The sequence below is a fragment of the Phalacrocorax carbo genome (genome assembly GCF_963921805.1).
Source record: "Phalacrocorax carbo chromosome W unlocalized genomic scaffold, bPhaCar2.1 SUPER_W_unloc_2, whole genome shotgun sequence".
Taxonomy (NCBI): Eukaryota; Metazoa; Chordata; class Aves; order Suliformes; family Phalacrocoracidae; genus Phalacrocorax; species Phalacrocorax carbo.
Genome location: NW_026990253.1, coordinates 222385 through 247806, shown reverse-complemented (window position 1 = coordinate 247806; position 25422 = coordinate 222385). Strand labels below are relative to the sequence as shown.

The 25422-nt window shown below is 47.3% G+C and overlaps 2 protein-coding genes across 4 annotated transcripts in view; one reads left to right on the top strand and one right to left on the bottom strand.

The window, feature by feature from the left end:
* Positions 1–25422, bottom strand: part of LOC135310847 (zinc finger and BTB domain-containing protein 5-like) — a 214788-nt gene that overhangs the window by 77428 nt on the left and 111938 nt on the right. The gene's annotated exons all lie outside the window — the stretch shown is intronic.
* Positions 1–25422, top strand: part of LOC135310849 (mitochondrial nicotinamide adenine dinucleotide transporter SLC25A51-like) — a 60341-nt gene that overhangs the window by 13106 nt on the left and 21813 nt on the right. The window contains exon 1 of one of the 2 annotated variants that reach the window (XM_064439908.1): positions 8018–8195. The exons of the other annotated variant lie outside the window; for it this stretch is intronic. The gene's annotated coding sequence lies outside the window, so the exon portion shown is untranslated. Of the gene's footprint in view, positions 1–8017; positions 8196–25422 lie in introns of those variants that run through there. 2 annotated transcript variants of the gene reach the window in all.

The following is a 25422-nucleotide window of genomic DNA, read 5'->3' as shown; positions in this document are numbered from 1 at the left end:
GGTGGTTAATATGGCATCTTCCTAATTGCTACGAGAGAGGCTGCAAAAAGAGATTACAATTAGTAATTTAGGTACAATTACGATTAGTAATTTTAAGTTAGTATCTGCTTATATCTAGTGGCCCCCAACCTGGGTCAGGGAGTGGCTTGACCTCAACTGGGAAAACACTTTACAGCACAATCTACAACCCCATCTAGTGATATGAAGCAAAACATAAAAGAAGTTAATTATAAAAGGTACAGACAAAATCTTTTGACAGCTACCCCGAGCTCTGGGAACCAAGAGGTAAGCCATGATCACAATTAGCCAATTCCCCAATGAGTATTTTTGGTTGTCACCTGATGCAAGGGCTTTAAGTGTGTCTGGATTTTCTTAAGGTCGGTCTCAATGCATTGATCTTGGTTGACATAGATGCAGCAGGTAGTATTTAGTAATGTGCAAATGCCACCTTGTGTGGCCAGCAAGTAGTCTAAGGCTTTTGAATGGTAGTCTCTGTTACTTGAGTGACTTCTTGCTGCATCAATTGTTATGTTTTCTATATTTTTCCAGGGTAGCAGAGAGATTGGCAGTTGCTTTCTCCAGCTCAGAGACCCCTAGCTGAGAAAGGAGGACCTGGGCAAATTGGGGAAATCCAGGTCTTTGCTCTACCAAAGGGCTGATCTACGCTGATGTCGCAGGGCATTGGGACAATTGTGGGCATGTGTCACGTCAAGGTTTTCTTCAACATGCATCCCAGGCACTATTTGGCTGAGTGTGCAGGTCCCCGCCCACCTCCGTGTGAGGTTTTTTCATGGCATGATTGCTGCACAGCCAGTCTAGGCCGGGGGCACCTATTGTGCTAGGGTCACTGCAGCGAGTGGTGTCTTTCAGGCAATTGTCAATATTGGCATGGTAGGTTTGCATGGTGTAGGATGGACCACCCCCCCACCCCCCCACATGGTTTGTAGCTGATCACAGGACAGATCATAGCCTGTAAAGTTCTGGAGGATGTAGAATTCTGATCTGTTCTTCACTGAGGCGGCAGTGGGTAGTCAGTGGTTGAGAGATTAGCCCGAATAGAGTAACATCTGACAAAAGTTTTAGGTGCATGGACTCACAATTCCAATACTAGCGTTCCCACCACAGGAGCTCCTTGGTGGCCAGGTGCAGGATGCTGTGTACAAATCCCACAATAAGTTCCCTTTCTAACATTTGCCAGCGCCCAAGATGTGCAAATTAACAAGTTAAAATCCCAACCAGAGAGGCCCTGGTGGACTGTCCCTAAGAACAGTACCCACAGCATATTCAAAATTGGTTCTTGCACAGAATAACCAACGGTAGTACAAGTAAAACGAACGCAATGCAGCAGGAGGATTTTTCCAGGTTGTTGTGGTTTAACCCCTGTAGGCAGCTAAGCACTGCACAGCTGCTTGCTCATTCCCCCACCCAGTGGGATGAGGGAGAGAATCGGAAGGATAAAAGTAAGAAAACTCATGGTGTGAGAGAAAGACAGCTTAATAGGTAAAGCAAAAGCCGCGCACGCAAGCAAAGCAAAGCAAAGCAAGGAATTCATTCACCACTTCCCATTGGCAGGCAGGTGTTCAGCCAACTCCAGGAAAGCAGGACTTCATCATGCGTAACGGTTACTTGAGAAGACAAATGCCATAACTCTGAAGGTCAGCCCCCCCACCCCCAGCCTACTTGCCGGTGGGGCAGTGCGAGAAGCAGGGTGAGATGCCTTGATGCTGTGCAAGCACTGTTCAGCAATAGCTAAAACATCCCTGTATTATCAACACTGTTTTAATTACAAATCCAAAACGTAGCACCATACGAGCTACTATGAAGAAAATTAACGCTATCCTAGCCAAAACCAGTACACAGATGGGTCCGGTAGCCAGGCTGAGTCGGCGGCTTTGGGCTTGTCATGGACGTTATCGCTTCCTGAAATACAAAATTGCTTCTGGGATGGCCTGAAGGGGTGGTCTGTGGATCTAACACCGAGATTTGGGCCCCAGTGTCCACAACAACAGTGACTGAGTGCCAGTTGTTCACGACAACTTTTAATTGGGGCTAAGGACATAGGGTAAGCAAAAAGGGTATGCCAGAAAACAGGGCTAGGAGGCAGATCTCCATCTGGCAGTGGACACCTGCCCACCAGCTATCTGGCAGCGCCTTTGGGGGGGAGATGCTAAGGGGTTAACACTGGCATGCTGGGAGGTGCTGCAGGACTCTGGGGGGGAAGCCACCTGCCAATGGCCATCCAAAAAAATGTAACAAAACATTATTTGGCAATTTATTCATTTGCTGGGAGGGGTAAACCCAGTTTCCAGAAGCAGCTGCCTGAAGCAGTCCCTTTCTGTCTGGCTGGTGGAGGTGCCCTGTCCTCTGCCCAGGTGAGGATTCCTCTGTATCTGACTTGCTGGGCACAGAAGCCATTGCCATGGCACCCACTCTGGCAGCCAGGGTGTGCAGAGCTCCTGCGCCCATGGTCCCCTTCACTAAGTTAGAGCTGCCCCAGTGTGCCAGAGGCTCTCGATCCTCTCTACCCAGCCTTCCCCTGTAGGTTTGGAAAGGGGGTCAGGGTCTGGTCTGTGGCCAAAAATGTCCCTGTCCCAATTATCATCCTTATCATCCTGGTAGATAGTGGCCCTAACTTGGGCCATTGTACTGGGACAATATCGCCAGGCCTCAAGGGCCTGCTGAGCCAAGGAGGCTAACTTATGCTCATCGTTCTCGGCCCCTTGCTTAGCTTCTCCCGCCTGTTTGAGGGTGCCATGCAGCCCAGTAACTTCGGTCCAGGCAACATTGAGGGCACAACTCAGGAGGCTGATTAAGGCTCCCTTGCCCTTTCCTTGTTTGCAATGACTAACCTTATGCTACAGTTGAAATTCATCCCTCATAGCCTGGGGATCTGCTCAGTTATCTTGGTCCCAATCCTCCTCCCCTTGAGGGGGAGCTCCAAACTTGCTCCTTTCCGAAAGCCTCTGGTAGTAGGCTCTTAGCCTGTTTGTGATGGCAATAATGTGGTCCAAACACTAATGGAGTCTGACAACATGTTCTAAAACAAAGCTTTATTGAGGCAGTAGGAAAGATGAGCAACAACACGCCCATACAGTGACTTACCGATAGCAAACACAGGCTCATAAGTGATGCCATGGCTCAGGTGGACTGCCAGGGACACTCGGTGTCCAGGTCATCTGGCAGCAACAGCCAACTGTGCAAATGTCTTTTTGAATGTGGGTGAGAGTCGCGCTGCCCCTGGTCTCCACCAATGCAGAGTGATTATTGACTTTGCACACCAGGCGACGAATCCGTTTTTCGGACAACAACTCCAGCCAGGTTCACTGCAGGGTATTTCCTACCTCTTGTGTAGTTGTAGTACAATTAGCATGAAGTGATCAAATGAACTGTAGTCTGAAACTGGGGTGGGAGAGAAATTTTTCAAACAATAGGAGATTCTCAACCCAAACCACAAACCTTAAAGTTTGCTCTCCTCTCCCACCTGCTTGCTTATTTAAAAAAAAAAAAAATAAAATCCCCAAAACAATTGGAGGGATATTTTTAAATAGTGCTTTTATCACTGACTATTATCTGGATTTAACCATCCACTTCAGACTTGACGGGAACTTTTTTTTGAGCTGTGTTATTTCTAGCACAATCATTAAGCACAGTAGAAGAGTGTTCTAATATTTTTGTAAAATGTAACTTAAGCTAACAGGCCAAAATTTAATATTGACATGTATTCAAATATTGGCTATTTGCCAGGGATGTCTGTGGTCAGTTGACCTTGGCTGGCTGCAAAGTGCCCACCAAGCTGTTCTATCGCTCTCTCTCCATCAACAGGATGGGGAGAAAATATGATGAAGAGCTTGTGGGTCGAGATAAGGGCAGGGAGATTACTTACCAAGTACTGTCATGGACAAAATAGACTTGACTTGGGGAAATTAATTTACTGTCAATTGTAACAGAGCAGGATAATGAGAAATAAGAAAAAGAAATCTAAAACACCTTCCCCCCACCCCTCCCTTCTTCCCAGGCTCAGATTAACTCCTGGCTCTTCTACCTCCTCCTCTCCCCAAACAGCCCAGGGCGATGGGGAACGGGGGTTGGGGTCAGTTCATAACACTTTGTCTCTGGCTCCTTCCTCCTCACACTCTCACATCGAGATAGGTTCCCTTTCAGAGTGGGAAGTTTCTGTTGCCAGACATAATTATTCCAAACATACCAATAATGCATTTGCCCTGGGAACTGTTCATCCAATTTGAGCTGCAAAAAATGCAGCCTATCATAATCAAAGCTGCCCACCTCAGGCCACCGTTGATTTGCAATTCCAAGGGTGGCCAATGTAGCCCAGGTGTCCTGACGCAGTTCCAGTGCCCTTTTCTTAGATAACCACTGGGTTCCATCTATTTTTGACCAATTGGTTAGCAATTCACACCTAAAGGTGACCCTTTCACTATACAGTGTCCGGTCCCCATTATTATTAACTCTCACCTCCTCACCTCAAAAAAAAAAAAAAAAAAAAAAAAAATTTGTCCAACCGCTCCCCTCTGTGCTCAGGTTCCCCAGGTGAACTCACCTTTTGCCATCAGTGGGTTGTTGACTCGCAGGGGATAGTAGCGGCTGGTGGATTCAAGTGAGTCGGCGAAGTCCTTTCCGGGGTGCCAAAACCGTTGCAGTATTCTTTATTGCCAACCAAGGAAGGAGATGCAGGCACCCTTAAGTATAGAATTCCAAAGGGAAATTATTTACTGCAATGTGCATGCGGTGCCCCAGCCTAGTTCTGAGGGACCCTAACCATAAGTAACACACAGGTTATCTAGAATATACAGGTGGGCTCTCTCTCAGTTACAGTCCTAAGCTTATCTATAGTCGGCCGATCCTTCGCGCGGCTGTGTGATCAGAGACAGTGGTCTGGGTTGTTATTCATCCTTTATCTGCTAGATGCTCAGAACTGGTTTCCATGGGTTTGGTATCAGGCAAGGTTGTCATAACTAACTGAGCATTCATGCTTCAGTGTCTTCCCTCCTTGAGTTCTTGGAAAGCTCAATGAAACTAGGGTAAAGTTCATCCTATCAAGTGACCCAAGTTTGTACTTTTCTTCACAGTGGGCCCATTGCTCAGTGTGGCAGGGGACCTAGTGATGAAGGGCATCATAAAAGTCAAGTTACTCAATGATTTTTTTGCTTCAGTTTTTACTGGTAAGGTCTGCTCTCAGGTCCCTGAACCAGCTAGCACAGTTTGGGGGAATGAAACAGTAGCTCGGTACAGGAAGAGAGTTAGGGAGCACTTAAGCCAATCGGACAGATACGAGTCCATGGGACCAGATGGGACACATCCAAGCGTGCTGAAGGAGCTGACCAATGTCATTGGGAGGCTGCTGTCTATCATCTCTGAAAGGTTATGGCAACTGGGGGAGGTTCCTGATGGCCAGAACAGGGCAAACATCACTCCCATTTTCAAGAAGCACGAGAAGGAGGATCCAGGGAACTACAGGCTGGTCAGCCTTACCCTCTTTTCCCATGAAGATTATGGAGCAAATCCTCTTAGAAGCCATTTCTAAAGAGATGAAAGACAAGGAGGTGATTGGGAGCAGCCAACGTGGCTTCAGCAAGGGCAAATCATGTCCGACCAATCTCATTGCTTTCTGTAATGAGGTGGCTGGTGCTGTGGAAGAGCGGAAGGCAGTGGATGTTGTATACCTTGACTTTAGCAAGGCCTTTAACACAGTCTCCTATAGCTTTTTTTATCTCCAAATTGTTGGGATATGGGCTTGATAAGTGGATGATAAGGTGGATGGCAAATTAGCTGGACTGCTGAGCTCAAAGAGTTGTGATCAGTGGTACAAAGCCCAGCTGGGGGGCAGTAACTAGTGGGGTCCCTCAGGGATCAGTACTGGGACCAATACTGGTATTTAATGTCTTCATTAATGATCTGGATGATGGAATGGAGTGTACTCTCAGCTAGTTTGTGGATGATGCCAAATTGGGGGGAGTGGTCAGTATGCTGGAGGTCAGGCCTGCCATTCAGAGAGACCTGGGCAGGCTGGAGAAATGGGATGACCGGAACCTCATGAAGCTCAGCACGAGCAGATCCAAAGTCCTGCATCTGGAATGAAATAACCCTATGCAACAATACAAGTCAGAGGCTGACAGTCTGGGAAGCAGCTCCACAGAAAAGGATCTGGGGGTCCTGGTGGACAAGTTCACAATGAGTCAGCAGTGTGCCCTTGCAGCAGCAAATATGGCCAACTGGATCTTGAGCTGTATTAGCAAAAGTGCAGCCAGCAGGTCCAGGGAAGTGATCCTTCCCCTTTATTCGGCACTTGTGAGACTGTGTCTGTAGTACTATGTCCAGTTTTGGGCTCCCCAGTACAAGAAGGATAGTGACGCACTGGAACAAGTCCAGTGGAGGACCACCAAGCTGGCTGGGGGATGGAGAACGTGACATCCAAGGTGTCGTGGTTCAGCCCCAGTCGGCAACTAAACACCACGCAGCCGCTTGCTCACTCCCCCCACCCCTGCGGGACAGGGGAGAGAATTGGAAGAGCAAAAGCAAAAAAAACTTGTGGGTTGAGATAAGAACAGTTTAAGAATTAAAATAAAATAGCAATAATAACAACAATAATGATAATATAATAAAAAGGAAAAGGGGAAAAAAACCCCAAACAAACCACAAACAATACAACCGCTCACCACCTGCCGACCAGCGCTGCCTGGCCCCGAGCCGCGACTGCTGCCTGCCTCCCCCGGCCAGCTCCTCCCAGTTAACATACTGGGCATGACATTACATGATATGGAATATCCCTTTGGCCAGTTTGGATCAGCTATCTTGGCTGTGCCCCCTCCCCTCCCCTCCCCTCCCCTCCCCTCCCGGCTTCTTGTGCACCCGGCAGAGCACGGGAGGCTAGAAAAGTCCTTGACTAGTATAAACACTACCTAGCAACAACTAAAACATCTGTGTGTTATCAACATTATTCTCATACTAAGTCCAAAGCACAGCACTATGCCAGCTGCAGTGAAGAAAATTAACTCTGTCCCAGCTAAAACCATGACACAAGGAGAGGCTGAGAGAACTGGGCCTGTTCAGCCCCAAGAAGAGAGAGAGAGATAAGGAGAGGGAGATTACTTGCCAATTACCATCACAGGCAAAACAGACTCATCTTGGGGAAGTTAATTCAATTTACTGTCAATTAATTGTAACAGAGCAGGTTACTGAGCAATAAGAACAAATCTAAAAACACCTTCCCCCCACCCCTCCCTTCTTTCCAGGCTCAGCTTCACTCCTGACTCTTCTACACCACCCCCACCAAGCAGCACAGGGTGATGAGGAATGGGGGTTGTGGTCAGTTCATAATATTTCATCTCTGCGGCTCCTTCCTCCGCTCCGGAGTGGGGTACAGTCCGTCACGACCTTCTCCAATGTGGGTCCTTCCCACGGGCTGCAGTTCTTCAGGAACTACTCCAGCATGGATCCTTTCTACGGGGTACAGTCCTTCAGGAATGGACTGCTCGAACATGGCTCCCCCACGGGGTCACAGGTCCTGCCAGAAAACATGCTCCTGCGTGGGCTTCTCTCTGTGGGCTGCAGTTCCTGCCAAGAGCCTGCTCCTGTGTGGGCTCTCCACAGGCTGCAGCTTCCTTCAGGGCATATCCACCTGCTCCAGCGTGGGGTCCTCCACGGGCTGCAGGGTGAATATCTGCTCCACTGTTAACCTCCATGGGCTGCAGGGGGACAACCTGCATCACCATGGTCTTCACCACAGGCTGCAAGGGAATCTCTGCTCCAGCACCTGGAGCACCTCCTCCTCCTTCACCGACCTTGGTGTCGGCAGGGTTGCTTCTCTCACATATTCTCACTCCTCCCTCTCCTAGCTGCTGTTGTGCAGTGTATTTTACCCTGATAGGTATCCTTCCACAAGCACAGCTCACCAAGCATGAGGAGTATCATGACACCCACAAAGCCCTTCTGGAGTGAGGCTGTACCTAGGCAGCTCTGTGATTAGCTGAGGAAGGGGGGGGGGGGGGGGCGGCGGCTTGCTCCTCCCAGCTGCTCTTTCTCTTGGTCACGTGCAGTTGACGCGAGTTAGGTTTCTGTGCTGCACTTCCTACGTCATCGAGAATGTGAGGTGGTGGATGCAGCGTCCAGTTTGGTCGGCGGCAGTGGCAACTTTTATCTCCAAATTGCGTTTTCAGGTGGCATGGAAGACACAACAGGTGAGTCACTGGGGAGAGGGTGTGCTGCTGCTTGCATTTCTCTCCACTGTGGTGGGGCCACCCTGTGCGGCCTCTCTCTCTCGTCCCTCATTCCTGTCTCATAAGGATTCCTGCCGGTGGTGAAGGTCGCGCCGGACTGGACCGCTGCTGTCTCTGGAGCATGAGCGTCCTAGACTGTCACGGCAGCTCGGAGGGGGGCGGGGAGCACCCGGAAGCGGCAGGGGTGGTGGTGGTGTACGGTAGCCAGGCTGCATCAATTCGTCCCCACGCTCCAGACTGGGAGTGGCGTCTTGGGACATGCTCCTCAGTGGGAACCGCAGGGGAGACGTTTTGCCATGCTGCGGAGTAGGTGACGACTGGACGGGAGTAGGGAGAATAGCAACAGCATGCGGCAGTCTTCTGCAAGCCGCCTGGAATCCTAGCTGCCGATCCCTTGGTCACTTTCATCCACGCAGGCAGTGAGCTCTGCAGTACCTGCTGCCGAGGAGCTGGTGGCAGTCTACACAGCAGAGCTTGAAAGCCTGATCCTGCTCAGGACACAAACACACTCAGGTTGCTTCTCTAAATCCCCGCATTGTTCCTGATGCAGGCACTGGGAAAAGGCTAAACAAGAAAATGCAATGGCTGCCTTCCAAACTCAACGCTGTGTTTAGGTGTCTTTTTGTTTGGCAGTTCCACTTCTTTACGGAGAATCTCAGGCTAGGAGAAAACAAAACAAAACAAAAACAAACCATTCGGGTTGGAAGGGACTTCTGGAGGTCTCTAGTCCAGCCCCCTGCTTAAAGCAGGGTCAACACTGAATTCAGACCAGCTTGCCTCAGGGGTTTCTCTGGTCAGGGCTTGAAAACCTCCAAGACTGGAGACTGCACAACTTTTCAGGGTCCCTGTACCACTGCTTGACTGTCCTCGTGGTGAAAAACAGTTTCCTTATAGCCAGCATGAACCTTGCTTGTTTCAGTTTGTGCCCATTGTGTCATCTTCCCACTATGCAACACTGAAGAGCCTGGCCCTGTCTTCTTGATAGCCTCCTCATAGGTACTGGGGGGCTGCTATGAGGTGCCCCTGCAGCCTTCCTTCCTCCAGGCTGAACAAGCACACTTCCCTCAGCCTCTCCTCATAGTGCAAGTACTCCAGCCCCCTGACATCTTGTGGCCCTCTGCTGAATTTGATCCACTTTATCACTTTCTTGTACTGGGGTGCTTGAAATTTGACACAGCATTCTAGATGTGATCTAATGAGCACCAAGTGAAGGAGGATAATCACTTCCCTCAATCTACTAGCTATGCTCCTGGTCATATAGCCCAGGATACTGCTAACCACCTTTGCTGCCAAGGCACAGTTCTGGCTCATATTCAGCTTGCTGTTTTCCAAGATCCTCGGGTCCTTTTCAGCAGAGCTGCTTCCAGCCAGTCCCCAGATGGTATTGATGCCAGAGGTGGTTCTTCCCTAGGTGCAGGACTTGGCATTTGTCCCTGTTGAATTAAATTAAGTTCCTGTCAGCTCATTTCTCCAACCTGTCTAGGTCTCTCTGAATGGTAGCCCTGCCCTTGAGTATATTTACTTCATCCTCCCAACTCCTGAAAACTTGACAAGAGCAAGATGCATCACCTCCTCTAGGTGTTTGATAAAGATTTTAAACAAGACAGGTCCCAGGATAGACCCCTGCAGTACCCCACTTGTCACAAGCATCCCAGTAGAGTACAACCCATTAACCACCACTCTCTGAGCTCAGTCACCCAACTAGTTTTTAAACCCATCTAATTGTCCACCCATCCAGACTATAATATCCCAACTTGGATACAAGAATATTGTGGGATACAGTATTGAAAGCCCTGCTAAAGTTGAGGTAAATGACATCCAGCGCTCTCCCTTCATCCACAAATCCTGCCGTTTTATCACAGAAGGCAATTAGGTTGGTCAGGCATGATAGCCCTGTGGTAAATGCATGCTGACCGTTCCCAATGACCTTCTCCTTCATGTGCCCAAAAACATGTTCCAAGAGGACTTTCTCTATGATTTTCCCAGGAACTGAAGTTCCCTGGGTTGAACTTTTGGGTTTGTTTGGTTTGGGGTTGTTGTTTCTTCTTTTTTTTTTTTTTTTTCCTTTTTTAAGATGAATGCAACATTTGTCCTTCTCTAGTCATCAGGGAATTCCCCTGATCTTTGTGACTTTTCAAAGCTGATAAGAGAACGGCCTCACTATGAAACCAGCCAGTTCTCTCAGCACCCTTGGATGCAGTCCATCTAGTCCCATGGATTTGTACAGATTAAGTTCTCTAAAATAATCCGATTAAATCCTCATCCACTGTTGGTAGTTATCCTTGAACCCTGTCTCTAAGCACAGAGGCCTGGGAGACTTTGTCGGTGCAGGTTGAGGCCAAGGCGGCGTTGAATACCTCAGCCTCATCTATGTCCACTGTCACTAGATCACCCATCCCACTCAGCAATAGGCCCACCCTCTCCTTGTTCAGTCTTTTACTATTAAAGTGGTAGTAGAAGCTCTTGTTGCCCTTGATCTGTGATCTGTAGAGTTCCTCAAGTTGCTTAAAGAAGGCTTTGTCTGCTTCCTCGCCCTGTCTGTCACAAACTCCTGCCACAATATCACGCTTATTGGCCTCTGCTTTGATCTTGTTCAGTTCCTGTTAGTTGTAAGGGTAATCTTTGGAAATTGAGACCAATGTAAGCAAAGATAAAGCTGTATCTGGGATGGAATCACTTCTTGGAAAATAAAAACAAACTGGGTAACCAAATTAATTTCCTTCATGATATTTAACTTTTGATTAAATCATATAACAAAGGAGGCAGTCAAATATCATAAACCTGTCGGCTCATGGTAACTATTAGTTGTATGGGGAGCTATCTGTGGAGAAACAGGTTAAAGAATATTACATAATATTGCTATTTATTTCCCCCCAGATGGATACGCAGAGTTACTGGGGGGGGGGGGGGAGGAGAGAGAGTTCACTTCAAATTTTAGTGTCTTTTGTTAAGTAGTTCAAATAGCTTTTTTAAAAATTTTTTTATTTCAGTCGTGCCGTATTTTAGTTCAAAGTAAACAGTAACTAAGCAACCATTTTGGCACTAGCAAGCCACTCATCCACTTCTGCTTTTGCTTGGCCCAACTTTTTGTTTTAACACCAAAATAATTATAAGGATTCTTCAGTGTGTTGGCTACTTGTGCAAAATACTGTAGTGCAACTAATAGGTCTTACTTGACGGGCCTTCACCAGTATCTGTAAGAAGTATTAAGGGTTCCTCTATTATAATGAGCTACCAAGGTTGAAGAATTTTTTACTTACGTGCATAGCTATGTCTTGAAAAGCGTCAGACTTAGAGGCTAATGTAGATAGCTAGGAACCATCTGTAGTCAAGTTTTGAAAAATATTGTATTGTTCCTGTTTTAAGTTGGTTGATATTGATTAAGAATTACCAGCTCAAGAGCCAGGAGGCAGCAATTAGACACTATCCTAGTGATAAGTTATCAAACCTGAAAAATAAAAAAAACCAAACCATAAAACCTTCTACTTTAACTGTCATGCTTGTGCTTGGCATTAGGATGGGGATAAAAACTAAATGGATAGGGCCAGTGTTTCCCATATTTGGTAGTACAGGAGTACGAGTTTGCAGTACTATTCTGGTTAACTAATTGAATAACCCGTGACCTGAAAGCCATTGGGCCTTTTTAAGTGGTACATACCCTACCATGCTTAGCAGTTCAGTCAAGATGGGCAACATCCTGATCTCTTGCTAGGGAATTGCTGAATCTGACAGCACCATAGAGGCAAGTCTGCCACAGCTGCATATCCCCAGATTCAACCAGTAGCAAGGCTGGGAATGTATTCCCAGTAGGTATACAAATACATATATAATACACATATACACATATACACATGGCCAGCAACACAGAACAAACAACACAGACAGAAACACTCAGCACTCAGACAAACAGCAACAATGGCCTCATCCTGTTCCCCTCTCTGGCTGATCAGGATGAAGGTCCATTAGTGGGAAATATATATGTATATACAATGTGGGTCCATCCAGTAACTGTATTTAGACACTCAGTCTATCCAGTAGCTAGCCCCTGGATCCCCTGGTCTCCCCAGTTGCTGGCACCTGGGCATATGTCGTGGTTCAGCCTCAGCTGGCAACTGAACACCACGCAGCCGCTCGCTCACTCCCCCCCCCACCCCCGTGGGATGGGGAAGAGAATCGGACGAGCAAAAGAACTTGTGGGTTGAGATAAGCACAGTTTAATGATTACAATAAAATGATAATGATAAATGATTATGATAATAATGACAATAATGTTAATATAATAAAAGGGAAAAGGAAGGGAAAGGGAAAACAGGGGAAAAAAAAACCCACAGAAACACAAACGCTACAATCGCTCACCACCCGCTGACCGACGCTGCCCGTCCCCGAGCTGCGATTGCTTCCTCCTCCCCCGGCCAGCCCCTCCCAGGTAGCATACTGGGCATGACGTTACATGATATGGAATATCCCTTTGGTCAGTTTGAATCCGCTCTCTTAGCTGTGCCCCCTCCCCTCCCGGCTTCTTGTGCACCCAGCAGAGCATGGGAAGCTAGACATGTCCTTGACTAGTATAAGCGCTACCCAGCAACAGCCCAAACATCTGTGTGTTATCTCAACAGGTTTTTTTTCCCATGCTAATTTCAAAGCACAGTACTATACCAGCTGGAGTGAAGAAAATTAACTCTATCCCAGCTAAAACCATGACAGCATACGAGCCCCTAAGGCCCATAGCCCCACTCCAGTTGCCAGTACCGACCTCCTCTCACATACACACACTGTGATCCCCCAGTAGCTTGGCTTAGACACTCAATCTACCCAGTAGCTGGCCCCTGGATCCCCCCAGTCTCCCCAGTTGCCTCCCACACAAACACGCGCACACACACACACACACCCCCCCACCCGTAAATTAGTCTCTTATTCCACCCCCAGACCCCATGGTCTCTTTGGCAGTTGGCTTGGTCCCTCCACTAGCCAATTCCTTCAGGTGCCTCGCCCTTAGAGACATGCATACCTGGTTCCCAAGCCACGACCTTCTCCATTGTGGGTCCTTCCCACGGGCTGCAGTTCTTCACAAACTGCTCCAGCATGGGTCCTTTCCACAGGGTACAGTCCTTCAGGAGCAGGCTGCTCCAGCGTGGGTCCCCCACAGGGTCACAGGTCCTGCCAGAAAACCTGCTCCTGTGTGGGCTCCTCTCCACGAGGCCACAGTCCCTGCTAGGAGCCTGCTCCCGTTTTGGCTGTCCACGGGCTGCAGCTTCCTTCAGGGCACATCCACCTGCTCCAGCGTGGGGTCCTCCCATGGTCTTCACCACAGGCTGCAGGGCAATCTGTGCTCCGGTGCCTGGAGCACCTTCTCCCCCTCCTTCTTCACTGACCTTGGTGTTTGCGTAATTGTTTCTTTCATATAGTCTCACTCCTTTCTCCTGGCTGCTGTTGCGCAGCAGGTTTTTTTACCCTTTCTTAAATATGTTATCACAGAGGCGCTATGGAAGTCCCTGATTGGCTCAGCTTTGGCCATCAGCGGGTCCGTCTTGGAGCTGGCTGAAACTAGCTCTGTCTGACATGGGGGCAGCTTCTGTCATCTTCTCACAGAAACCACCGCTGCACCACCCCACCACCCCCACCCCCCCGCTACCAAAACCTTGCCATGTAAACCCAACACAATGTCAAATACACCTAAATATAAGGGGGTGGTGGTGTTTAAAGCGCAAATAGTAAATTGTGTTAAATTTATCTGGTAAGGAGAAAAACAAGTCTGATTATTTTTAGACTAAGCATATTAGTGTGCTATTTTTTCTCTTATTCTACTTAATGGAATATTTAAAACATGCTAGATTGTTTTTGCATTATAAAAACAATGAAGGAGATAAGTTACAGCTTTTGGGAGAAGGAGGAATTTGGAGGCTTATTTCGGTGGTGTTTGGTGTTTTTTTTTTTAATTACACTGTCACATAAACTATTTTTAATGCTTTGTTACTGGGCACAAAGCGTTGAATCAATTCAGAACTACTATATTTCACACAACTTGTTAGCGATGGTTTTGTTTAACAAGTAACAAAAGAGTTTGATCCTACTGTGTTTTCACTGCAAGTACACTTGCATGTGTGCCTTTTTAAGTGGGATGATGTCTTGTTGGGCAGGTGGAAGCACATAGAGTGGCTAGTTCTTAGCTACATGTATGCAAACTGACTATTTCCTCCCCCCCCGCCTTTTGTAAGAGGATAAGGGTTTGAGTTAAGACTCTGAGAAGGTAGTTATAAATTTGGCTCCTTCTGTGCCCAGCTACCAACTTCAACAAACCTTCTAGGAATTCAGTATCTACTTGACCCTTTCTTAAATTAGGTTGGAATTGGCCAAGAGACTCAGAAGTTGATAACTGAAGGGAGATAGATGAACAGGTGGTGGAATTCCATCTTGTTCTCCTAGGAAATCAAAACACTTCCATTTACTCTGTGCAGCTTTTATTTATAACCTATATAAATAAAAATTATTATGTTCAGAAAATCATACTTTATTTCTTCCTGTATAGTAGGGATGCTTGCTCAGCAGTAGTAAATGGTGATATAAGTTAATAATTCAAACATTTACTAAGCACACCCTCTATTAATCACAGAATCACAGAATGGTAGGGATTGGAAGGGACCTCTGGAGATCATCTTGTCCAACCCTCCTGCTTGAGCAGGTACACCTAGAGCAGGCTGCACAGGGAAGCGTCCAGGCAGGTTTTGAATGTCTCCAGGGAAGGAGACTCCACAGCCTCCCTGGGCAGCCTGTTCCACTGCTCCGTCACCCTCACAGTAAAGAAGTTTTTTCTCATATTCAGGTGGAACTTCCTGTGTTCCAGCTTGTGCCCATTGCCCCTTGTCCTGTCATTGGGCACTGTTGAAAAGAGTCCAGTCCCATCGTCCTGACACCCACCCTTTAGATATTTATAGGTATTTATGAGATCCCCCCTCAGTCTTCTCTTCTCCGAGCTAAACAAACCCAAGTCTCTCAGCCTTTCCTCATGAGGGAGATGCTCCAGTCCCCTGATCATCTTCGTAGCTTTCCGCTGGACTTGCTCAAGGAGTTCCACATCCTTCTTAAACTGGGGGGCCCAAAACTGGACACAGTACTCCAAATGTGGTCTCACTAGGGCAGAGTAGAGGGGGAGGATAACCTCTCTCGATCTGCTGGCCACACTCCTTTTAATGCATCCCAGGATACTGTTGGCCTTCTTGGCCACAAGGGCACATTGCTGGCTCATGGTCAGCTTGTTGTCCACCAGCACTCCCAGGTCCTTCTCAACAGAGCCGCTTTCCAGTAGGTCAGCCCCCAGCCTGTACTGGTGCATGGGGTTGTTCCTCCCCAGGTGCAGGACCTTGCACTTGCTCTTGCTGAATTTTATCAGGTTCCCCTCGGCCCAGCTCTCCAGCCTGTCCAGGTCTCGCTGGATGGCAGCACGGCCTTCTGGTGTATCAGCCACTCCTCCCAGCTTGGTGTCATCAGTGAACTTGCTGAGGTTACACTCTGTCCCATCATCCAGGTCATTGATGAATATATTAAACAGGACTGGACCAGCACTTGGTTCTTTCAAGTTTATAATAAAAATATTAAGAGAAAAAATGCTGATCCTCTTATTCTTGAGAACAAATCATTCTGACATTTGAAAAAAATGTGTCCTAAAACTCTTTCAGGAGATATCAAAGTGAAATGTAAAACTAAAAGCCATAATGTCATGGTTTTAGCTGGGATAGAGTTAATTTTCTTCACTCTAGCTGGTATAGTGCTGTGCTTTGAAATTAGCATGGAAAAAAAAAACCTGTTGAGATAACACACAGATATTTGGGCTGTTGCTGGGTAGCGCTTATACTAGTCAAGGACATGTCTAGCCTCCCATGCTCTGCTGGGTGCACAAGAAGCTGGGAGGGGAGGGGGCACAGCTAAGAGAGCGGATTCAAACTGACCAAAGGGATATTCCATATCATGTAACGTCATGCCCAGTATGCTACCTGGGAGGGGCTGGCCGGGGGAGGGGGGGCAATCGCGGCTCGGGGACAGGCAGCGTCGGTCGGCGGGTGGTGAGCGGTTGTATCGTTTGTGTTTCCGTGTTTTTTTCCCCTGTTTTCCCTTTCCCTTCCTTTTCCCTTTTATTATATTAACATTATTGTCATTATTATCATAATCATTTATCATTATCATTTTATTGTAATCATTAAACTGTGCTTATCTCAGCCCTTTTGCTCGTCCGATTCTCTTCCCCATCCCACAGGGGTGGGGGGGGTGAGCGAGCGGCTGCGTGGTGTTCAGTTGCCAGCTGAGGCTGAACCACGACACATAACAACAAATATGTGGAATGAATCCTCCAGTAATTTCAGTGTTTGTGACTTCGCAAGGCAGAGGTAGTGTCCGAGTAGCTAATAATTCTCAGCAGATTTTTCTTCCACGAATATATGTAGTTGCATTTGAACCCAAAGGAACTTGGCTGTGGTAAGGAGTTTCGTAGTTTAACTACACAGTGTGAAGAAATACTTCCTTTTGTTCTGAACCTGCTAGTTTTGTTCCATAGACCCTAAGGGGAGAGAGAGCAGTTTTCTTCTCCATTCAGGATTTTATAGTTTTTCTTCATATCTTCATAGAATCATAGAATGGTTTAGGTTGGAAGGGACCTTTAGAGGTCATCTAGTCCACCCCCCCTGCAGTGAGCAGGGACAGCTTCAACTAGATCAGGTCGCTCAGAGCCCTGTCCAACCTGACCTTGAATGTTTCAAGGGATGGGGCATCTACCACCTCTCTGGGCAACCTGTTCCAGTGTTTCACCACCCTCATTGTAAAAAAATTTCTTCCTTATATCTAGTCTGAATCTATCCTCCTTTAGTTTAAAACCATTACCCCTTGTCCTGTCAAAACAGGCCTTGCTAAAGAGATTGCCCTCATCTTTCCTGTAGTCCCCCTTTAAGTACTGGAAGGCCGCAATAAGGTCTCCCCGCAGCCTTCTCTTCTCCAGGCTGAACAAGCCCAACTCTCTCAGCCTGTCCTCATAGGCGAGGTGCTCCAGCCCTCGGATCATTTTTGTGGCTCTCCTCTGGACCTGCTCCAACAGTTCCATGTCCTTCCCGTGTTGAGGGTTCCTTGCCCTTAACATTTCCCTGACTCTGAAAATTTCTATAGTTATGAAATATTTGTAGCCAAACAATTTGTGTATTTTGGTTTTGCTTTTAGTGATTTGTGCAGTTACAGTACTAGGCTGTTCTCTTTCCTGAGGCTTACTGAAAGACAATTGAATTGAATGCCTGCTGTTTATACCAGTGATGGCTAATTTGTGACCCACTGACTATATCTGACTGTCCAGAAGAATGAATCTAGCGTTTCCTGGATCCCCAAGATCTGTACTAGAAAATGGTTCGAGACCTTATAAAGACTGCAGAGACTGGCTACCTAAACAACTTATCACACAATTGGAAGCATATGTTGTGCAGCCAAAATGGGTGTCCCTCATGACTAGGCATGCACCACCACATAGTTGAAATGCATGCCTTCTAGTCATTTGGTAGGGGGTATTGTCATGGGTATGACAGTGTTGACTCAGAGAATTTCACTTAAAAATATGTTAATTGGCAATAAATTAAATTATTAATTCAGGTACTGAGAAACAAAAAAGACAAACAATTAAACAAACACTTAGGGAAAACGCCTTTCTTCCCCCTTCCCCAGGCTCAACTTCAGTCCAGACACCTCTCTTCCCCCCTCCCTGGTCTCCACTGCCCTTATTTTTGCCGTGCATTACACTCGGTCCCTTCAGTGAGGCAACAGGCGGTGCAGGATGTTTGGAATAGTGCATAGTGTTTTTTCTTCCACTGCTCCTGTTTTTTTTATTAATTTCCTCTGCTCTGGCATGGGCTTATCCACAGGCTGCAGCCCCTTTTGGGGGCGTACCTGCTTTGGTGTGGCTTATCCATGGGCTGTAGTCCCCCTCAGAGGCATACCACCTCCTCTGGCATGGAACACCTTCTGAGAGTGTCTCCAGCTGTGTCCCCGACAGTGTCCCCTTCCTTGTGTCTCTTTCTGGTTTTCCTCACGTGTCTCCTCCTGTGTCTCCTGCCCCTAGCTGCTACCACCCTTTGTTAAATATGTTTGTGCAGAGGTATCATGTGTTCCCCAGGTTGAAGTTTTGGTATGTGGTGGGTTGTTTTCATCAGTTGCTGAGCTGGCTGTAACCAGCTGTGACTAGCACAGGACAGTTCATGGCCTATGCATGCACAGATCAGCCCTGCAGCCCCCTGCTACCAAAACCCTGCCATTTATGCTAAATATAGATATACTGCAAGTACTTCAAGGAAATCTTTGTTGCCAGCTGTTGCTGAAAGGTGAAGCATCACTGAACCAAAAAGGGAAAATCAGATAATGTATCAATTCTCTTCTCTTCTCTTGCACCATACAAGCTACTGTGAAGAAAATTAACTCCATCCCAGCCAAACCCAGTACATTCTCCACCCCTTTTTCCATACCATTTACATTATGCTCAGGTCCCACACTATCCAATACATCCTCATTAACCACCCCCCCCTTCCAATCCTTTGATATATACACTGATATCATTCCCTTAGTCTATGGGTCAGCCCTGTAAAATGTCCATAAGATGTCCATAAGATGTCCATAAAATGTCGACTGAATTAATTTAGTCCATGACTTTGGGCTCCATCTGTTATGGGGGTCACTCAGGAAAGGAGAGGTGGTGTGTTGTGTCAGATTGTTGCACACTGAAGCCACCTCAAGTTGCGTCACCACTGCACATGCCTGGTTCCTCATGAGATTCAGTCTTCACTGGTTTGGGTGAGTCCTGCTATAATACTTTGACATATGGGAGCCACAGCAACGGCGACATACAGCATCATATAACACTGGCATCATACAGCAATGGCATCATGCAACTCAAATCATGGGTTATTTTCACCCAAGATTAAATCTCCTTGAGGTACACATGAGACTTCCCCATCCTTCTGCATTACCCACCAAGTAATCAGGCAAGCAAGGGAAGAGACAGACATGGCTGAGTCGAGACATGCTGGTCAAACTAAAGAGCAAGAGGGAACTGCACAGGCAGTGGAAGCAGGGACAGGTATCCTGGGAAGAGTATAGGGACGCTGCCCAGTTGTGTAGGGATGGGGTCAGGAGGGCCAAGGCGCGTCTGGAGCTGAATGTGGCAAGGGATGCAAAGAATAACAAGAAGGGCTTCTACAGGTACATCAACAAGAAAAGGAAAGCCAAAGAAAGCGTACCTCCCCGATGAACAAGAATGGTGGCCTAGTATCAACAGCAGATGAGGAGAAGGCTGAGGTACTCAACAACTGTTTTGCCTCAGTGTTCACTGGTAACGTCTCTCCTCACCCCTCCTGGGTCGATGGACTGCAGGATGGAGACCAGGGAGATAAAGCCCCTCCCACTGTAAGGGAAGATCAGGTTCATGACCGCCTGAGGAACCTGGATATACACAAGTCTATGGGACCTGATGAGGTACATCCCAGAGGCCTGAGGGAACTGGCTGATGTAGTCGCTAAGCCACTCTCCATGATATTTGAAAAGTCATGGCAGTCAGGTGAAGTCCCTGGGGACTGGAAAAAGGGAAACATTGTGCCCATCTTTATAAAGGGTAGAAAGAAGGACCCGGGGAACTACCGACCTGTCAGCCTCACCTCTGTGCCGGGGAAGATCATGGAACAGATCCTCCTAGAAGCTATGCTAAGGCACATGGAGGACAGGGAGGTGATCTGAGGCAGCCAGCATGGCTTCACCAAGGGCAAGTCCTGCCTGACCAACCTCGTGGCCTTCTATGATGGAGTGACTACATCAGTGGACAAGGGAAGGGCTACGGATGTCATCTATCTGGACTTCTGTAAGGCCTTTGACACGGTCCCCCCCCAGCATCCTTCTCTCTAAGCTGGAGAGATACAGATTTGATGGGTGGACTGTTCGGTGGATAAGGAACTGGCTGGATGGTCGCAGCCAGAGGGTAGTGGTCAATGGATCAATGTCCAGATGGAGACCGGTGATGAGTGGTGTCCCTCAGGTGTCCCTACTATGACCAGTACTTATTTAATATCTTCATCAATGACATAGACAGTGGGATCACGTGCACCCTCAGCAAGTTTGCAGATGACACCAAGCTGAGTGTTGCAGTTGACACACTAGAAGGACGGGATGTCATCCAGAGAGACCTAGACGGGCTGGAGAGGTGGGCCTGTGAGAACCTCATGAGGTTCAACAAGGCCAAGTGCAAGGTCCTGCACCTGGGTTGGGGCAACCCCTGATATTAGTACAGGCTGGGGGATGAAGGGATTGAGAGCAGCCCTGCAGAGAAGGACTTGGGGCTACTGGTGTTGAGGGCTCTAGAGCTGTACACAGTCCTCCAAGGTGGGGTCTCACCAGGGTGGAGTAGAGGGGCAGAATCACCTCCTGCGCAGATAGAACCACAGGGTGGCATGTGGTGTGTGCACCACCCTTTCCCTTGAGAAGAAGTGTGGCTCTTAATAACTGAGTTACTTGTTGGTATGGGGAAGGAAGAAGATATATTCTCTTTGAATTGCTGGAACTGTTGGAACAGTCTCTCCACAGCCAAGATGCAGGCCTGTAGAGAGGAAGAGAGATTCTCTTTGAATTGCTGGAGTTGGCTAGCCAATCCAGACACAGTTGGTGCCTCCATATCTGTCCAGCTCATGATCACCAGGGTGTTGGCATATGATGTCAGTGCTCTTTCTACAAACTTTTGCCACATGGACCGCATGCATCGGATTTCATCCGGGTCTTTGGATGCTTGGTTATTGACTTGGTTGCTATAGATCACCTCCACCACTGCTAATTCCCTCAGATACTGGATACCTCCCACAATGATGGTCCACTTGGCTCGGTAATTTACAAAATCTTCCTTGAAGGGTTACCTTTCCTTCACTCTTGACAGGAGGTGCCTCCAGAGGCTGAAGACTGTTGCCCCTTTTCCAATCCCTTTGTCAATGGCCTTATCCCTAGCAAAAGATCCCAGCTGCTAGGCTTCCTTACCCTCTGTTTCCTGACTATTGGCCACAATATACCAGCATCAGAGCAACGAGCTGATAATTTGCTCACCTGGATGACAGCTGAAATCTTTTTGCTTATCTTGCAGCTGACTCAGGGATAGGGATCAGGTAGTTTCTGACTCGTTTATGAGTTCAGTTTCTTCCCCCTCCTGTTCTTGTGTCTGCTCTGCTGCAGAATAGGCTGCCCCTTCTGATTCCCCTCTTAGGAGAAGCTTCTTTCTCCCTTACTAAACGGGTTGACTTCTGCTTTCATTGTTTCTTCTTGATTATAGGGGCAACAGATATAGTTGAGGGCTGGGTCTCTGGTTCAGCCACAGTGTCTGTTTGTATGTCTTCACATCCAGAGACCCTCTCTCCTCCTTGAGGGTGCTGAATAGTGCTCGGTAGGCATAGGCCAGGCCCCAGCACAGTGAAAGAAGTTGTATCTCTTTGGCATAGCCAGGGCATCCCGTTTTCAAACATTCTATCACTTCATCAGGATCTCACGCTTGTTCAGGGGTGAAGTTCCAGACCATCAGTGACAACCATTCTAGGAACCTGCCCATATTCTCCCACACGCCTTGCCACCCATAACCACACTGCTTCGGGGCATATCCCTGGGTGATGTTCCTAAATAGTTGGTTAACCTTAGAAAAAGCCAAAAAATATTCTTGAGAAGTACCTATAGGAGTATTTTGGTTACCCAAGGATGTTCAAGATATATTGAGTGGTACTGGTGGATGAGAAGCTGGACATGAGCCAACAATGTGCGCTTGCAGCCCAGAAAGCCAACCGTATCCTGGGCTGCATCAAAAGAAGCGTGGCCAGCAGTTTGAGGGAGGTGATTCTGCCCCTCTACTCCACTCTGGTGAGACCCCACCTGGAGTACTGCATCCAGCTCTGGAGCCCTCAACAGAGCAAGGACATGGAACTGTTGGAGCGGGTCCAGAGGAGGGCCACAAAAATGATCTGAGGGCTGGAGCACCTCACCTATGAGGACAGGCTGAGAGAGTTGGGCTTGTTCAGCCTGGAGAAGAGAAGGCTGCGGGGAGACCTTATTGCGGCCTTCCAGTACTTAAAGGGGGACTACAGGAAAGATGGGGGCAATCTCTTTAGCAAGGCCTGTTTGTGACAGGACAAGGGGGAATGGGTTTAAACTAAAGGAGGGTAGATTTAGACTGGCTATAAGGAAGACGTTTTTTTACAATGAGGGTGGTGAAACACTGGAACAGGTTGCCCAGAGAGGTGGTAGATGCCCCATCCCTTGAAACATTCAAGGTCAGGTTGGACAGGGCTCTGAGCGACCTGATCTAGTTGAAGCTGTCCCTGCTCACTGCAGGGGGGGTGGACTAGATGACCTCTAAAGGTCCCTTCCAACCTAAACCATTCTATGATTCTTTGACTCTGAGTACACCCAGGTCCTTGAGCAAAAGTAATCCCATGAATGAGTTTGCCTTTTCTGAAGGAAGAAGTAACACAAAATTTCCCAGCCAGTTCCTTATGTGTACTATGGGGCCCTTATCTCCTTCCAGTGTACATAGGGGTTTCATTTGGGCAGGGTCAGGTTGATGGGCAGATCCTCTAATGTTAACTAGCCAAGTAGCTTCTGCAAAATTTGTATCCCAGTGCTTGAATCTCCCAGCACCTATTGCTCTCAGTGTAGTTTTTAACAGTCCATTTTATCATTCGATTTTCCCAGAGGCTGGTGCATGATACACCCAGTCAGTGCCAAGCTCCTTGGCCCAGGTGTTTATGAGGTTGCTTTGGAAAATGAGTCCTGTTGTCTGACTCAATTATTTCTGGGGTGCCATGTCGCCATAAAACTTGTTTTTCAAGGCTCCGGATAGTGTTTCGGGAAGCGACATGGGTCACGCGGTATGTTTCCAACCATCCAGTAGTCACTTCCACTATTGTAAGCATGTGGTTCTTGCCATGGCAGGTTTGTGGCAGTGTGATATAATCAATCTGCCAGGCTTCCCCATATTTATATTTCAGCCATTGTCCTCTATACCTTCTTTCCTGAACTTGTTGTCTGCATAGTTGTTTCTCTCACATATTCTCACTCCTTTGCACAGCAGTTTTTTTACCCTTTCTTAAATATGTTATCACAGAGGTGGTACGAAAGTCACTGATTGGCTCAGCTTTGGCCATCAGCAGGTCCGTTTTGGAGCCGGCTGAAACTAGCTCTGTCTGACATGGGGGCAGCTTCTTTCATCTTCTCACAGAAACCACCGCTGCACCACCCCCACCACCCCCCCACTACCAAAACCTTTCACATAAACCCAGAAAGGTTATATTTCTATCTGGAGTTCTGTATGCAAATTATGTTTGTAGTTCATGGTTGCACACATATGAAAATAATCACTCTATTTTAAAAGTTCTTATGCAGAAGGCAGATATTTGAATAAAGTTTTTTTGTTGTGTAACAGATAGCAATTGACTCCTTGTATACTCTTGAAGATGAAGCTAGACCAATTCAGACTAGAGTTAAAGCTCAAATTTTTCAACATGAGGAACAATTTATCAAAGACCGTGTTGGCTTCTTCATAATTAGATCTTTTTAAATCAGTATTGGATGGTTTACTGAAGAGGTGTTTTAGTTTGAACAGGAATTAACAGGAAACACATTGTGTTAGTCAGCTCACAGTAGAGCATCCTGTGGCATGTTATCATGGTTTAGCCCCAGTCAGCAACTAAGCACCACACAGCTCACTCCCCCCACCCCAGTGGGATGGGGGAGAGTATCGGAAGAGCAAAAGTAAGAAAACTCATGGGTTGAGATAAGAACAGTTTAATAATTAAAATAAAATTGTAATAGTAAAAGCAATAATAATATAATGAAAATAACGAGAGAGAGGAGAGAGAGAGGTAAAACCTGGAGGGGGGGGTGTAACCAACAAGCAATGCAGCTGCTCACCACCTGCTGACCGATGTTCAAGATACCGAGGAGTTATTGTAACAAGGGAGAAAACATCTACCACACAGAAGGGGAAGGTGCCAATCTGTGTTTCCTCCATTTTCCTCCACCAAATGCCAACAGAGGAGAATAGGGAAGAAGTGCAGTAGTTAATTTTCTCCATGTGATGTTTCCTGAAGTACAGGGAAGGCATCAATGCAGGGCCCAAATACCAGATTAAGTTCAGGGCCAGTGGTTTTATCATAATTCTCCCAGGCAAAACACCACCAAGTGCTACACAGCACAGCAAACTGCAAAAGCTAAAACCAGCCTTTAACAAGCTCTCAAATTTGATGTACAGTAAAAAAAGGGATGGATCAGATAAACCAATGTCAGGAACAGATAAGTCAACATCACGACCAGCAAATGTTGAACAGTAATAATAATTATAAGTTCCCTCCAGTACACTCCAGTTATCTCAAACCCTTTGAGCCCCATGTTGGCCCCAAAATGGACTGTCATGGTTTAACCCCAGTAGGCACCACACAGCCACTTGCTCACTTCCCCATCCTAGGGGGATGGGGGAAGAATTGGAAAGGTAAAAGTATGAAAAATCGTGGGTTCTTATAAGACAGTTTAATAAGAAAAAAGAGAAAAGAAAAACAAAGAAAAGCAAAACCAAGGAAAACAAGTGATGAAGAAACCAACAATTGCTCACCACCAGACAACCGATGACTAGCTGGTCCCCGAGCAAACACCTCCCCTTGGTTTTATTGCTGAGCATGACATCATATGGTACGGAATATCCCTTTGGTCAGTTGGGGTCAGATGTCCCAGCTGTGTCCCCTCACAACTTCTTGTGCACTCCCAGCCTACTCACTGGCAGGGCAGCGTGAGAAGCAGAAAAGGCCTTGACTCTGTGTAAGCACTGCTCATCAACAGTGAAAACATCCCTGTATTATCAACATTGTTTTCAGCACAAATCCAAAACACAGCACCATACTAGATACTATGAAGAAAAATTAACTCTATCCCAGATAAAACTAGTACAGTCTTGTACTACGGGAGCCCAGAACTGGACAGAGCACTCCAGGTGTGGCCTCAACAGTGTTGAATAAAGGGGAGGGATCACCTCCCTTGACCTGCTGGCAACACTCGTCCTCACACAGCCCAGAATACCATTAGCCTTCTTTTCTGCAAGGGCACATTGCTGGCTCATGTTCAACTTGGTGTCCACTAGGACTCCCAGGGTCTTCTCTGTAGAGCT